Here is a 16,432-nt window from a genome sequence, read left to right on the forward strand (position 1 = left end):
CCACATCTTATTTTGTAACTTAAAAAGGTAAATAAAATTACATTTAAGTTATTTAAAAAATAAAAAGCATCCTATGGGCATCCTGGAGACAAATCATGCAAATGAGAAAATAAGAATAATAGTAAAGTCTTGCACATAGTCATATGTTTAAAATGAGTGAAATAATGTTTATGAAGTCCTTATGAAAAAGAAGTGCAATTCAAGACTTTTTTAAGACTTTTTATATTCAGTCAAGTTGACATTTTAGTATAAAAGAAATAAATTCATGAATATGCAAGAAATCAAGAAATAGAGTCCAAAAGCCTGTTTTTAAAATTTGATTATGAACTTCAAGGAAAAATATCAAAATTAAGATCTCGATAACAGAGAAGCCACAGTTGGAAAGTACCAGTGATTAAAAAATAATACACTCAGATGTAAAACTAAGATTTGCAGAAAATAGAAAAATTAGTTATGAAATTGAGCATAAATGTTAGAACCACAGAATACATGTTAAACCGCAGACAACCAGGAAGTGATGAAAGGAGGGTGTTGGAGGTACACAGCAGAACTGACACAGTTTTTATATTAAAAACATGCCTGGAACCTGACTTGGATGATGAAACGAGAACTGAGGTGACTTGTGTGATCTCAAGGCAGAAACTTTAAGAAATTGTATGCAATTTGCATCTCTTTCCCTCTGTCCTAGTGACTGGTAGTCCCACATGGCCTGGACCCTGGGGCTAGAACAACATGTACTGTCAATCCATGGGTTGCCCATTAAAAACAAGTAGCATGAATGAGAGGTAATACAAACAAGTGTAAACTATTGTTACAGAAACTTGTTTATAAAACATAATATTCATTTAAATGTTTTACACTTTGTATATGGTATGCACAATTACAGTATTTTGTATATGTTTGCATTTTTACATATAAAAACAAATAGAAATATCATCTTCAGCCATTGAGATTCTAGGATTATCTATTGCTGCCACTTTATCTAGCTGCTTGGGGCTCTAAAATGTTCCAAGGCACAGTGCTGACTTCTGGAACCTAGCAGAAAAATAGGCCTTCAGTATTCCTGCATATCAAGAAAATATTAGTTGACAATCAAAAATCATCAAACATACACAGATTCTTGCCTTCAAGAGTGAGAATGATCAAAAACCGAAACCAAAAGATTGACAATCACGTGGACTTTAGATACTGAAATTATCAATCAAAGAATATAGAATGTGTAACTGTGAATAACCCAAAATGCATGTGAAAGAGAAATAGAGGAAATAAAGAGAAGGCATAATGTATCTCTAATCTGAGTCTGAGAAAGAATATATAAAAGGAAAAAGAGAGAGCTCTTGAAGAGATCATGGCTGAGAATTTTTCAGAACAAATGAAGATAGGAAGCCAGGAACACAGAAGGCATGTAAATGACTAAATATACATCTACACCTTGGCATATATTCATAAAACTTAAGGACACCGAAGACAAAGAGAAAATTTTAAAGCAGGCAAAGATAAATGACAAATCACCAGCAAAATGAAGACGACTAGACTTAAGATGCCTTTTAAGCGAAGATGGAAACTGTTAAGGTGGTGGAATGCTCTCCTTATATAGCTAAGAGTAAATAAAATCAGCCTCTAATTGAGAACGTAGAAATACTATGTTTGAAGAAAAAATATTAAAAAATTATTTTTAGATAAAAAACTAAGAATTTACTAAAAATAACCAATTCAAGTAATAAGCTCACCCAGAAACACCTTCACTGACACACCCAGATATAAAGTCTAGCTAAATATTTGTGTTCCTGTGACCCTGTCAATAAATAAATATAATTAACAATGAATGTTTCTATAAAATAACAACAGAAGGATAGTCTAAGGTGCCATTAAGTTGGTAAATCTATAGATATATTTAAATAAATATTGCTTTTTTAAATTTATATAATTTTTAAATAGCAGTGTTGAAGGAAAGTTGTTCAATTATTGAACAATAATAGCATGTAAATTGGGAAAGGCATAAACAGATATATTAAGTATTAAAATGTTCCCTTGTTGAAAGGTGAGTAAAATATGGATTAACTTTATAAAATTTAAAGGTAATCATTTAAATAATAAAAATAGAGGTAGAAAATTGAATAAGAAAAGGAAACTGAAAAATGAAATCTTGCTATTTGCGACAACATGGATGGATCTAGAGAATATTATGCTAAGTGAAATAAGCCAGACAGAAAGACAAATACCTCATGAACTCATTTATATGTGGAATCTAAAAAACAAAACAAAAGGAAAACAGACTCATATATACAAAAAACAAATGGGTGGTTGCCAGAAGGGATGGTGGAGAGAAGGGTGAGCAAAATAGGTGAAGAGGATTTACAGGTACAAACCTCCAGTTAGATAACAAATAAGCATAAGGAATATGGTCAATAATATTGTAATAACTTTGTATGGAGACAGATGGTTACTAGACTTGTCATGGTGATCATTTCATAATGTATGCAAATGTCAAAGCATTATTTAGTACACCTGAAACTCACATAATATTATACATCAACTATATTTCAATTAAAAAAAAAAAAAGTAGTTTCCAGCCACCCTTGCCCTTCTCCTGTGAACGGTTGTTAGTGACAACCATCATGTTGTACTGCCCTATATAAGTTGAGTTCCACACCAGACACTCTTCTTAGACTTTAGTACTTGGATAAATTTTCTCTCAAAAAAAAAAAAAATCAATGTACTTTCATTTCTTAGAAAAGGCATTTTCATCTATTTTCACACTGAATTTGCAGTTGTTAAGGAGAAATATGTGAACCAGTGTTTCCCTTTGTGTCCTGGTTGTTAGGAAGCTCAGTGCCAAATTTAATATTAAATTATTGTACTATGGTAATAAAGTTTTTGCTTCCTATAAAAAGAAAGAAAAGAACACTGAAAAATTCAGAAAATGAGAGAAATAGAAAATTATAGAAATAGGGAATAATTATTATAAGATGGCAGGGAAAAAAATAGAGACAATTGAAAATCACAATTACACTAATTGGGCTGAACTCAGCAGTGAAAAGCCAGAGTTGTTGAATTGAACAGAAAAAACTCCATTACACTGCAAAACATTAGCAGAGGTAAAGAGGATCAGCACGTAATGGCAAAATGTGTATTTAACAATTTATAAAAACTTTTAAATTTTATCTAACAACATACGAGGGAGGAAGAAAGGGAGGGAAAAAAGAGAGAGGAAGAGAGATTGAGAGAGAGAGAAGAGAGAGCAAGTAAAATTGACAAAAGTATCATCATTCATGTTACTTTATTATATCTATTTTAAAAATAAGCAATTTGAAGGCTCTGATCACACCATTGCCAAATTAGAACTAATAATATATACAGAATATTGTACCTTCACACTTGAAAAATATACATTTTTTCACGCACATATAGAATATTTATGAAAAGTGATGGTGTGCCATGTCATAAAAGTAGTTTTTAAAACTTTCAAATATTTGCTAATATTGGAACTTGTCTGATGACGTTGCAATTAAGGAAGATAATGATAACAAAGGATGACTAGAATAAAACTACATTTGGAAATATAAAAATTAACACATGCAACTCGTGGTTTATAGAAGAAATCACTATGGAACTTAGGCAATTTTTAGACATTTAAAATAGAGAAATACTAGGTATCATAACTTGGAGTGTTGGGTAAATGGACAGACTAAAATTCTTGCATTAGGAAAGAAGTGTAAAAATTAATCAGCTAAATATCTATCTTATGATATTAAAAATAAAAAAACAGACTAAATGCAACCAAATAAAAGGAAAATAATAAAGATAAGAACAGGTCATAATGAAGTTGGAAAAACAGATGACAAATAAAGTCAAAAATTAGTTTCTGGGCTTCCCTGGTGGCGCGGTGGTTGGGAGTCCACCTGCCGATGCAGAGGACACGGGTTCGTGCCCCGGTCTGGGAAGATCCCACATGCTGCGGAGCGGCTGGGCCCGTGAGCCATGGCCGCTGAGCCTGCGCGTCTGGAGCCTGTGCGCCCCAGCGGGAGAGGCCCCAGCAGTGAGAGGCCCGCGTACCCCCCAAAAAAAAAATTAATTTCTTTGAAATGACTAGTAAAGTAAATAAACCTTTGATAAGATTATGATTAATCAGAACTGAAAGGAGAATGGGTAGAATTAAACACTATTAAGAATGAAGTATTGTACATAAATAATGCTACAGAGGTTAAACAAATAATGAGGCTATTATGAACAAAAGTATGCCAATATATTTGAAAATACGTGAAATAAATTCCTAGAGTTCCTAGAATTATTATTTAAGTAGAAGTTGATAAAAACTGATTTAAAAAGAAAGAGAAAATCTGAACAGCCATAAAACCATTAAAGACATTCAGTCTTCATTTGAAATTCACGTGCTGACTGTAAGCAGTCCCGAGAATTCTCATTATTTCACAGCATGGACGAGGCATGCATGGACTCTGTGGACCACAGCCAGGAGCCTGGGCAAGATGAGAGTCTCCAGAAGGGAGAATAAGCCCTGTCTCCACTTCATGTCACATATATTTGAATTAGTTTAAGGGATGCTTGCGAATGCATAACTTAATTAACAAAAAATGTTTCAAGAAATCCCCAAAAGAACAGTACAGGGAGGTCATTCTAAGACCAAAATCTGCAAACCAAGTGCTATAGGGAAAACCTTGAACGCCAGGAATGCTGTCATCAGTCAATGGTTTTGTTCCACTTAAGCTAGTCAGATCTTTGCTTTGCTATCAAAAGGGGCACGGACATGAGCCTCCAAACCATCCTGATGTGTCTCTCATACCCTGGGGAGACTCAGTAATTGTAAGTCATTCTATTGGTTCTGATTGACACAAGCTCCTAGTGGGTTTCACGGTGTGTCTGGGAGTTGAGATGTTTGCCCACTATTTTCTGAGAGTGGAGCATCAGTGAGAAGCCATGCAGCTGGATCAAGTGGGATGTGGCATAGCCACACTTAGGAGGGATTCAGATTTATAAGGCATTGCCTAAAAGCTTTGTAGAAAGATATTTCAGGCTGTTTGTATATGTCTGTAATAGAAAGAGGAAATATTTTATTTACTTTCTTCCCCCTACTCATCTCCCAGGGTCAGGGATTTTTATATCCAACCAGCTAAAGTCTGAATGCCCTCTTGGGAATGAGACAGACTGATTGTCCTGTGTCCAGAATAATGAATTGAGTAAGGACATAAAGCCATCATGTGGTTCTCATAAGCAATCTATGGGGCTGAGAAGGGGGTCCATAAAACCACTTGAGGCAAACTCAGTGTCCAAGGTCATGTCTGCTCAGGTGTCCTTGTTTGAGCAATACAATCTTTGCCTCCACCTACTGAGGTTAAAGCAAGCATTTAAAAATTTTTCCTTGTATCTTCAGAGATCAGAAAAAGCACACACACGCACACACACACAGTAGATGTTACACATATTTAACAACACTGCTATGAAAAGGAGGAAGACGTACTGTTTCTTCTCAAAATTTTTTCATTCTCCACTCCCTGATTCATGGGTTTCTAGGAGTACTGCCAAGGCAGAAGGGGTATGGCCATGTGAAACTTACAAGAATTTGAAGACAATCAGATCATTTGTCCTTGCTTGTATAATCACAAATAATAAAGGCTTTGAAAATAACACTGGCATTCTTATCTGGTTGCATTTTCTTGGTACCTCTGAGTGTACTATGTGGGCTACACCAGAAGTAATAGCTCTATGTTCTTGATTGGGCTTTGTCGGAAAATACTTTGACTGAAACATAGTCCCTTTACTTGGACATACATGTGTGTGATGTCAAGATTTAAGTTCATGAACAAGTTATTATATCTGGTTTCATATAGATGTATTTTTAGTATTATAGCCCTAAGTTCGTATCCAATAACCTGACAATTTTTAGGCTTTTAGTGTTGGCCCACGAGTCTGTGTAAAGATGAATTTCAGTTAGTGTTGAGATGATGTGCTCTGTGTCTAGAACACTTTTGACGTTCAGCCCACTTTGCAGAGCCTCACTGCTGTGGGCTATTGGGGGGTCCATCATTATGTTGGAAGGCTGCATTAGTCCACTAAATGCATCCTCTTTGTGTCTAAAGGTGGATTTGTTAGGGAGGCCAAGGATGCAAGGCCCTGTTCGGCTCTTATTTGGAGGTTCCATTAGAGAGTCATGACTTGTAGTGAGACAATCTCTGAATCTACTGGGTAAGCTATATATAGGCCCTTTCATGCAGAATCCTGGAGGCTGAGGGGTACTGATGGTCTATTGCCAAAGGTTCCAATCAAAAAGCTGTGAGGCCATACACAGATGTGTGTAATATCGTGGGTTCTGAAGGAGGTATGGGCTTAAGGACAGCACTTGAGGTATTAATGTTTGGATTCATTTCAAGGCCTCTACCTCAAGAGATTAGGCTTTTTGTCTGTTGGCATGGTGCAGAGGCCGCAGCAAAATTTCCGCTTGTGCTATATGCTATCTGCAACATCCAAAGAAGTCGGTCAGGTGTTGGACCTAACTTCTTTATACCTGCTGGCTGAAGAACCAACAGTTCATCTCTACCAGTTGTATGAGTCACTTAGGGCTGCCATAGCAAGATACATAAACTGGGTAACTTAAACAACATGCATCATCTTCTCACAGTTCTGGAGGCTGGGAGTCCAACATCAAGGTGCCAGGGTTGGCTTCTAGTGACACCCCTCCTCCTGGCTGGCAGATGGTGGCCTTTCCTCTGTGCATGTGTGGAGGGAAGAGGATCTCTGCTGCCTCTTCCTTTTCTTACGAGGACACCAGTCCTATCGGATTAGGATCCACTCTTATGACCTCACTCAATCTTAATTACTTTCTATAAGACCCTATCTCCAAATACAGTCACATTTTGGGTAAGGGTTTTGAGGTCTGAATTTGGGGAGGTACAATTCAGTCTATAACATAACTATAAATTACAGTCCAGAAAGTTCCCAGGGTGGTAACTTGGTGGTACCGTGGACTTTGGCTTCATTCAAGGTTGATCCATTTTGTCACTTGTGCTAGGATGGCACATGATGTGATGTAAGGAGTTTTCTCAGAATTGTTACATTCAAAAATCATCATTATAAGAAAATCTGAACATACACTGAGTCAGTATTGTTTTACTATTTGTCCAACTTATTAATGATTTGTCATTCACATGACTTAGTTTCTTTCTTCAGAGTCACTGTTATTTCAGTGTGGAAACGATAACCACTATAGGCCTCTACGGTGTGGAGTGGCTCCATTGTCTGGTCAGGGCTGTTAAAATCAGATATAACTTGAGACAGTGTTTCCACTTCCACTAATCCCTCTGTGAAAAGACCAAATACTGTTTCTTCTAGTCTGAGACATTGTCTCAATTGTTCAAGCTAGACAAGCATCCCAGTGACCATTCTCAGTCATGCATTACTCTGACAGAGGTCACCAATAACTATATCCAATCAAGATATTTTTGCATTTAAGCAGCTGGAACATTTGTATCAACAATATAGAGAACCTTTTGGAAATTCCCTGGCAGTCCAGTGGTTAGGAATCTGTGCTTCCATTGCAGGGGGCATGGGTTCAATCCCTGGTTGGGGAACTAAGATCCCTCAAGCTGTGTGGCAGGGCCAAAAGCAAAACAAAACAAAAAAGAACAACAACAAAAAAAACCCAAAACAAACAAAAACCAAAAACAATATAGAGAACTTTTAGTTCCAGCAAGTCTTCACTGCTGTCCTTACAAGAAGAAAATCTGGATAAATTGAAAATCAACAATTTTTCTTGAACCCGAAAAAGAATTGAGTTTGCAGACAAACCACTACCCTGAAATCTGGAAAGAGAGGTAAATCCAGAGAATCACAACCAAGATCTGCTTATCTGGAGCACAAGTCACTTGAACCATGAACTGGTAAGATTTAATTGATAATGTTGACAATTGTTGGAGACTAAGTATGGACTAGAGTAAGATGAGAAGCTCCTGGGGGCTTTAGCCTTGTAGGAGACCCCCACACTTTTGTGGGCTTTACTTCCCGGAACCCCATCAGGTTCTCAAAATGAAGATCTGAGAATTATTCCCCTCCTGAATCTGCAGGGACAGAGGGAGAGTAATCCTTGCAAAATATGCCCAGACCTTCTCCATAACAAAGCCCTTCCCTCCAAGAGGAAAAACTTGACCTGAGCCTTATCCCAGAATCATAGGAAGGACATTCCTCTCACTCCAGCCCCCTCTGTCCTTCCTGTCTTACATTGAGAGGAGGGATTTTTCTAAAGGCTATACAAGAAAAAAAAAAAAAATCACTTGTGAAAGTCACCAGCCAAAGATTAAGGCTCACTATAAGAATGAGACTTAAATGGAAAATTACAGAACATTCACCCCACACACACACACTTTGCCACCACACCAACAGGGTTCCTGTTGATCACAGATGAAACTGCTATAAGACACATTCTTTCCGTAGACGGGTATGTAGGAAAGCCTGAAGTCCAGAAGGGAGACAAAACCAAGGATGCTAGAGAAATTTGAAATCCCTGGCACCTATAGCTTGATTAAATATGAAACAAAGCTCAGATCCTGATAAGATCATAAATTCTCATGGTAGAGGCCTGTTTACCTCAATTCTTATTACCTGATATAACATGTCTAGAATTCAACAAAAAAATTACTAGCTGCACCAAAAGGCAACAACAACAAAAACAGTCTGAAAAGACAAAGCAAACATTAGAACCACACTCAGATGTTGGTATTATCAGGCAGAATATCTTAAATAACAGTGATTAATATGCTAAGAGCTCTAATGGGATAAAATAGACATGCAAAAACAGAGGGGTAATGTAAACAGAGATAGAAATTCTGAAAAAGAATCAGAAGGAAATGCTAGAAATCAAAAACACTGTAACAAATTTAAAAATGCCTTTGGTGGGCTCATCAGTAGATTGAATAAGGCCAAGGAAAGAATTGGTGAGCTTGTAGATTGGTCAATAAAAACTTTCCAAACAAAAATTCGAAGATAAAAAAATGAATAATTTGAAAAAACCACAGAACTACTAAGAACTCTGGGACAAAACAAAAAGGAATAACGTATGTATAATTAGAATACCAGAAGGAGAAGAAACATAGAAGAGAGCAGAAAAGATAATTGAAGAAACACTGGTCAAGAATTTTCAAAAATGAATGACAAACTCCAAACCACAGATAGAGGAAGCTTAGACAATAGCAAGCAGAATAAATACCAAAAACTACTCCTAAGCATACCACATTCAAACTTAAAAAAAAAAAGACAAAATAAAGAGAAAATTTTAGAGTCTAGGGAAAAAAAAAACAAAACTGATTTCTCATCAGAAAACACAGAAGAAGAGAGTGGAGTGAAATATTTAAAGTGTTGAAAGAACAATCTACCAACCTAGAATTTTATACCCAGCAAACTTAGCCTTCAAAAACGAAGAAGTAAAGACATTGTCAGACAAACAAAAGCTGAGGGATTTTATAATTGATAGACCTGCCCTATGAGAAATGTTAAAAGATTTTCCTTAGGCAGAGGAAAATAATATAGGCCAAAAGCTTGGGTCTATATAAACAAAGAAGAGCATCAGAGAAGAAAGAAATGAAGGTGAGATAAGATCTGTTTTTCTTTCTTTTTTTTTTTTTAACATCTTTATTGGGGTATAATTGCTTTACAATGGTGTGTTAGTTTCTGCTTTATAACAACGTGAATCAGTCATACATAAACATATGTTCCCATATGTCTTCCCTCTTGCAGATCTGTTTTTCTTATTTTTAATTGATCAGCTATGTAGCATGGCCGAAGAACTGCAAGTACAGTCCAGACACAAAATACAAAATAAAAGCCATATAAAATCTGGTCTCTGGCAAGTTCAAGAATGTTTGAAGTCTTCCACCTGCGAGGCAAGTGGGGGACCAGATCATATACCTAATCTTTATTCCTGATCCCATCTCTGTAATTTTTTTGAAGTTCAGTCTAGGTTTTTGTATCGACATGCTGAGGATAAAGTAGACTTTCTTGGGATGGAGTTGGTGAATCAAGAACTTTGTTTTATACATGTTAGGCTTAAGATGTCTATTAAGTAGTCATTGATGCTTCAATTCAGGGAGTCTCTTGACATAACTATATTAATAAAGCAAAATTCAAGACACCACTGATAGTGCCATAGATCATAACAGATATTTGGCAAACTTCAGTTATTTGGTTTTTTAATGAAACAATTAAATAAGAATAGATGGAAATTTGATGTTTAATGATGAAACACTGCAAGAATATATATTAATGTCAGGATATGACACTATAGCCACAATTATGACAAGCTTTAGCAAACAAATTAAGGTAAATAATGTGTATAAAATATGGATATGGTGAAAAATTCATTAAATCTTGTTGTAGCCAGATTTGTTTCATTGAATAGCTCCATTGATGCATTAAGAAATATAACTCAAAAGAAAGTAGTTTTTCAGAGCTGGAATTCCTTATATGTTAGCAAAGTGAATGTTTCAATATTATACTCCCCTTCTCTCCCAGCCTTCATTATAATAATTCAGAGGAGAGACAATTTAAGACTTTAGCCAAGACAATAAGAGATTTACTGGGGAACAAGGGAGCCAGATAATAAAAATTAGTGAGTTAAAAATTCACAATTTGATTAGGTGAAACACAGGGGATTTTTTAGGGCAGTGAAACTATTATGTATGGTACTATAGTGGTAGATGATGACATGCATTTGTCAAAAGCTCATAAAACTTTATATCACAAGGAGTAAACATTAATATATCCAAATTCAAAAAAATTACAAGGTTGAGGGAGCTCAGAATGAAATGCAGAATGTAAAAGTTATTAAGTATATTACAAATGTGTGACCGAACCTCACTGTGGGGGGGTGGCAGGGAAGAAAAGCTGCTGACCTAAGTAACTTTAGAAATTATTGGACCTGTAAGACTAAAGGCAAAGGAACTGTGTGTAAGCTCTACTCTAGTTGGTAAAATTATTTCTCATGTGGACGTGGGTTAATAATTCTGAAAATGCTATGCATGTATACTGGAATTAAATAAAACTAAACAGATGTTAGATGTGGGAACCAGGCTTCTCACCATTGGAAAGGGAGATTATAGATAAGCAAGAAGGAAGGCTAGAATAAACCTTGTAGAACAGGGTTATAGTCAGAGCCATTAGCCTGAATTCATGTTTGGCTTAATACATAGATGGGTAGATTTAGAAGTTATTATAGGTATATGTATAAACATAGACTGGGATACACACGTATATTTCCTAGCTCTGCCGGCTGCAAGATCCTAGAAGAAATAACACTCCAGTAAAACAAGCACAGTTAGTATCCAGATCTTTGTTTCTAATACTATTTTCCAATAAAAGGAACCAGGGCTCCTCAGAGAAATCACTGATTCTAGGGCTGGGGCAGAAATCTACAAGATGATCCTGAGTCCAGGATCATCTTTTAGTACTGGAAAGTAAGGAAGTGCTAAAAAACCAAGATGATGGTGGCATGCCAAAAGTACACTGGAGTCAACCTAAAAGAACTCTCGATGGCCAAAGTTGGAACAATTTGAGAAAATATATAAATATGTAGTATTGGATTATCACCTAAAGAATAAACTAAACATCCACAAATCCATGCTGATGTATGTAAATGATCGAATAAATAAATAAAGGGCAGTGAAGAACAAATTTTCAGTACGGACGAATTCCAAATAATTTATGTAAAGACTCTCCCATCAAGAGGTGGGGCTTCATTCCCCACCTCTTGAACATGAGCTGTGCTTAGTAACTAGTTTCCAATGAATACAATATAGGAAGGGGGGAAAATAGCTTTGTGTGGAAACCTTACAAACATCACTTCAGCTTAATTGAAGTTAGCATCATCAATGATGTCATGATGATAGCATGTACCTTTGATATGATGTAATGAGAATGACACTTCCTTTCTTTAATCTTCCTCCCCAAACCCATAACCTCAAAACAGTCATGAGAAAAACAGCAGACAAACTCCAACTGTGGGACATTCTTCAAAACAGCTGATCGTTCCCCCTCAAAATTGTCAAGGAAATACGTCTAAAAATCTGTCAGTCCAGATGAGCCTAAAAAGACATGATGACTAAATATAATGTGATATTTATATTTAATATAATTTGGATGGGATTCTGGAAAAGAAAGAGGACATTAGGTAACAACTAAGGAAATCCGAATAAAGCATGGAGGTTAGTTAAATACAATGTATCCATATTGGTTCATTAGTTGTAACAAAAGTACCATGGTAATGTAAGATGCTAACAATGGGGGAAACAATAGAAGTATACAGGGGTTCTTGGCACTGTCTTTGCAATATTTCTATGAATTTAAAACTATTCTATAAAAAGTTATTAAAAAGTTAACACAAAGAGAAATAGTAATATGAACATTCCTATATCTATTAAAGAAATATTCTACATCATTAAAACCTGTCCATCAAGAAATAGTGTAATAGAAATTCATGAAAATTAGCCTGGTAAACACTTTTTCATTTTTTTCAAAATTCAGTTTCAGTGTCTTCTCAATTCTGTAGGCTTTCTTAATGTATTATTTATGTCCCTTTTCTATTCAGTTTTATACTTATTGATATATCTACCTATGTCCCAGTTTTACTGTAAGTTCCCAAGCAGGGACTATGATTAATTTTCTCTACATAGCCAGTGTCCAGCAAACATAAGTACGTGTAGTTACCGGTATGTGCTTATTAAATGTATGGAGATTCAGATTATGGAAGAAAAAGAACTAAAGCCAAAGTTACTGGAATAGAGGAAACAAGAAGATAAAACAAGAAGACAGAGCCAAACAAGGTTAGAGAAGATTAAGAACAGAAAAACTCAGTATCACAGAAAACAAGAAGGGGGAGTTTCAAGAGAAAAGGTCAGTAGTTTCAAATGCATCAAAGAGAAGATGGGGAATTTTTATTAAGATTGAGTGTTGTGGTTGAACCATGTCACCCAAAATAGTACGATCAAGTCCTAACCCCATACCAGTGAATGTAACCTCATTTGGAAATAGGGACTTTGCAGATGTAATCAAGTTAAGATTAGGTTAAACTAGAGTAGCGTCCCTAATCCAGTGCTTTGTGTTATAAGAGAAAGAAGAGGAAGGTTTATTCACGTAAACACAGAGACAGCACACAGGGAAGACAGCCACATGGTGATGGAAGTAGAGATTGGGGTGATACCACTGCAAACCAGGGAATCACAAGGATTGACAGCAACTACCAGAAGCTAGAAAAAATCACTGAAGGATTCTTCCCCAGTGGCTCTGGTGGTGGTCTGGCTCTGCTGACACCTTGACTTCAGACTTTTGACCTCCAGAATTGTGAGAAAATAAATTTCTATTGTTTTAAACTACCCAGTTTGTGATCATTTATTATAGTAGCCCCAGGAAACCAATACCTTGAAAGGGACTAAATGATTAGAGAGTACTAGGAGTGTTCCAGATAATTGTTTTTGAGGGAAGACAAAAGCCAAAATTATGAACAGCTGGGAAATGTATGACAGGTAAAGAAAATAATTACGTGATCATAAACCACTACTGCAAAAATTTTTAAGTGGTCAATCCAAAAATAATTTATGTTAACTACACATCATAGGCAAGACTCACTTTATTTTCCCCAAGAAATTATTATTTCCATCTTGAAGTACATAACTTATTAGATATTTTTAGGATAACTTTCAATAAAATTACAGTCTACCAAAATGCAGCTTAATATCATTATACAAAATACTGTGTTGAATCTCTATGAGTCCTCATTAGAGACTGGAAAAAGACCGATTCTAAGAGTTTCCTCTGTCCAGAGGAAAAATTGATGATGAAGTTTTTGGAATAATACACACTTGGAGTCAAAAAGGTGGTGAGTCTAGTGTTTAAATATTCAACTGTGGGATCAGACAGTTTGGGTTCTAATATAATTAAATAAGTTGCTTAACCCTCTCTGAAATTCAGCCACCCTATGTGTAAAAAGGGAATGATAGAACTATCTCATAAGGTTTCTGAGGGAGTTAAAGTACGTAATACAGTACACACAAAATACACACAAAAATTAATCATTATTAATTATTAACAGATTAATAGTGTCTGGAAGGTTGAAGCAGTGTTAGTGCAGGGGCAATCAAGTGACTTTGCTCACAGATTTCTAGAAAAGCCTCATAAATGTGCAACTACGTTGTGTGTTGTACCCTATGGTGAATGCCTGGAAAAAGGACATTAGGGAAGGGACAACCAGTTTTCTCTGAAGGCTTTTAGAGCTTTCTGCATGTGCTCCATATGCTTGAATAAGTTGCCAAGGAGACAGCAACTTGTTTTTTCTTCTTCCTCTAAAGGGTTGAAACGTTTGGAAGAGCTTGCAATCTAGTTTTAGAAATGCACCTAATAAAATAAATGCAATAATTAGGAATTGAGGCCATATGTGTTTTCACTTCCTTACAACTAGAATTAAACAAATCCAGAGTCACTGTTCTTCACTTCTATGCAAATTATTAAATTGGATTATGCTGGCGGTGTTCCCATAGGAAGAAGTAAAGGTACTAGCCTCCTAAGGAGTGGGAAAGGGAACTCTGGAATGTTTAGGGCTTCTCCATGCAAGTGAGGAGATATTCTAAAATAAATCTGAAGGATGATCTTTATCTAAGGCCATGCTTGTATAGTGCAACTTGTACATTGTTTTTCAGGATATCAAGGAGGAAAGATGACAAGGAAATGTGTCAGGATGTTTTAAGCTCTTTCCTAAGGGAGATCATTACACACCTGAGTAGGTAAGGGGAGGAAAAGTTAACCTCAGATCAGGAACAGTGATAGAAAATGACAAGCTGTTCCTGGTTTAAATTAATTAGAGAAAGGATAATGAACTCTTCACAATTTCTTTTCCTATTTTTTGCAACTCTAATTTGTATTTGCAATAGTAGTGGTGCTCTCAAAATGGTTGTATGAAAAAGAAGGCAACATTTTCTATAGGCTGACATTGATATATACTCAAAAGAGGGAGACGTGAGACAACAATTACCAAATTATATACAATTGTGAATGCAAAATATACCTCACTCATCTCCAACTACATGTATTCTCTCCTTGACTTCTTGGTTGAGGCCTCCAAAGCCTGTAATGCCAACTAACTCAGTGGAAATATGATGAAGGGGGAAATTAGAGTAGAAAAAGACAGTAGTTTATTCTCTTGCAATTCAGACATCTTTCCAATTTTTACAAAAATATACGACCTTGAAACAACATCACTAGGGTCCCTCTCAGGTCCTTGATGGTGTCTGTTCAAACGATAAGCTCTGAAGTGTAAACTCCACCAGCCTCAAAGGAAATCAAGCTCTTAACTGTTTTCATCAGTTTTTCCCTTTTTCCATCCATTGAGCTTCTGTATAATTGTTGCATGTTGAATTCATCCAGTTATCTGCTTAATTTGTTCTCCTATGTCCTTTTCTCTCCATCCATCCTAACACAACGGCCAAAGCAATGCTACTTAAACTGCATTTCCTACATTCCTTTTCCTTAATTAGATCTATCAATGATTACATATTGCTTATAAAATAATTTACAAATGTTTTATCTGGAATTCAAACCTTTCCTCATTCAAAGCCCCTCTTACTTCTTCCACAGCTTCCTTGTGCAAAACCACTGCTCTGCTGTCGATATTCTCATTAATTCTAGAATACTCTCTACACTTTTCCATACCTCAGAGTCTTTGCTTGGATGTCCTCTTCCCCTAAATTAGAATTTAATAAGTAAATATTCTTGAGACCCTCCCAAATCAAGTCTTTGGAAGAAATTTCTCTTTCCTTCAACTCCTGTGGTACATATTGACCATAATAGTCATTTGTTACTTAGTATGGATATTACTTACTTATAATTTTAAAATAGGAGAATTTTTAAAGTCTCTTAAGTCTTATAAATTTTTCCTAACTTTCTGCCCTATAAATACATAGAACACATTTGTTGAGAATGTGGCAACATGGATATTGAGAATAAATACAAGTGTTTGGGGCTTAAATTTAGTACTAACGGTTAACTATTTGCAGTCTGTTCTTGCTAATGGTAATCTAATATGGTTAAGTCCCCTACATAGGAACCTTCAAGTTGCGAACTTTCAAAGATGCGAACGGGCCCCTGTATGCCAGCTGTTGTACTGCACTACTATACTTTTCAAGGTACTGTACTGTAAGATTAAAAATGTTTTCTTTATTTTTGTGTTTGTTTGTCTTTTATGTATTATTTGTGTGAAAAGTGTTATAAACCTATTACAGTACAGTACAGTACTATATAGCTGATTGTGTTGGGTACCTAGAATAACTTTGTTGGACTTATGAACAAATTGGACTTACAAATGCACTCTCGAAATGGAACTCGTTAGGGGACTTACTGTACCATATAACAACTTTGTGTTATGAAATAATAACATGTTGGTAAT

At 35.8% G+C, this 16,432-nt stretch overlaps 1 protein-coding gene across 3 annotated transcripts in view; it reads left to right on the top strand.

Annotated features, from left to right (window-relative positions):
- LOC137220140 (complement factor H-like) overlaps nt 1–16,432 on the top strand; it is a 131,880-nt gene that overhangs the window by 14,300 nt on the left and 101,148 nt on the right. For all 3 annotated transcript variants that reach the window (XM_067729783.1, XM_067729781.1, XM_067729782.1), the window contains exon 3: nt 16,079–16,172. The gene's annotated coding sequence lies outside the window, so the exon portion shown is untranslated. The remainder of the gene's footprint in view (nt 1–16,078; nt 16,173–16,432) is intronic.

The sequence above is a fragment of the Pseudorca crassidens genome, chromosome 2, assembly GCF_039906515.1.
Source record: "Pseudorca crassidens isolate mPseCra1 chromosome 2, mPseCra1.hap1, whole genome shotgun sequence".
NCBI lineage: Eukaryota > Metazoa > Chordata > Mammalia > Artiodactyla > Delphinidae > Pseudorca > Pseudorca crassidens.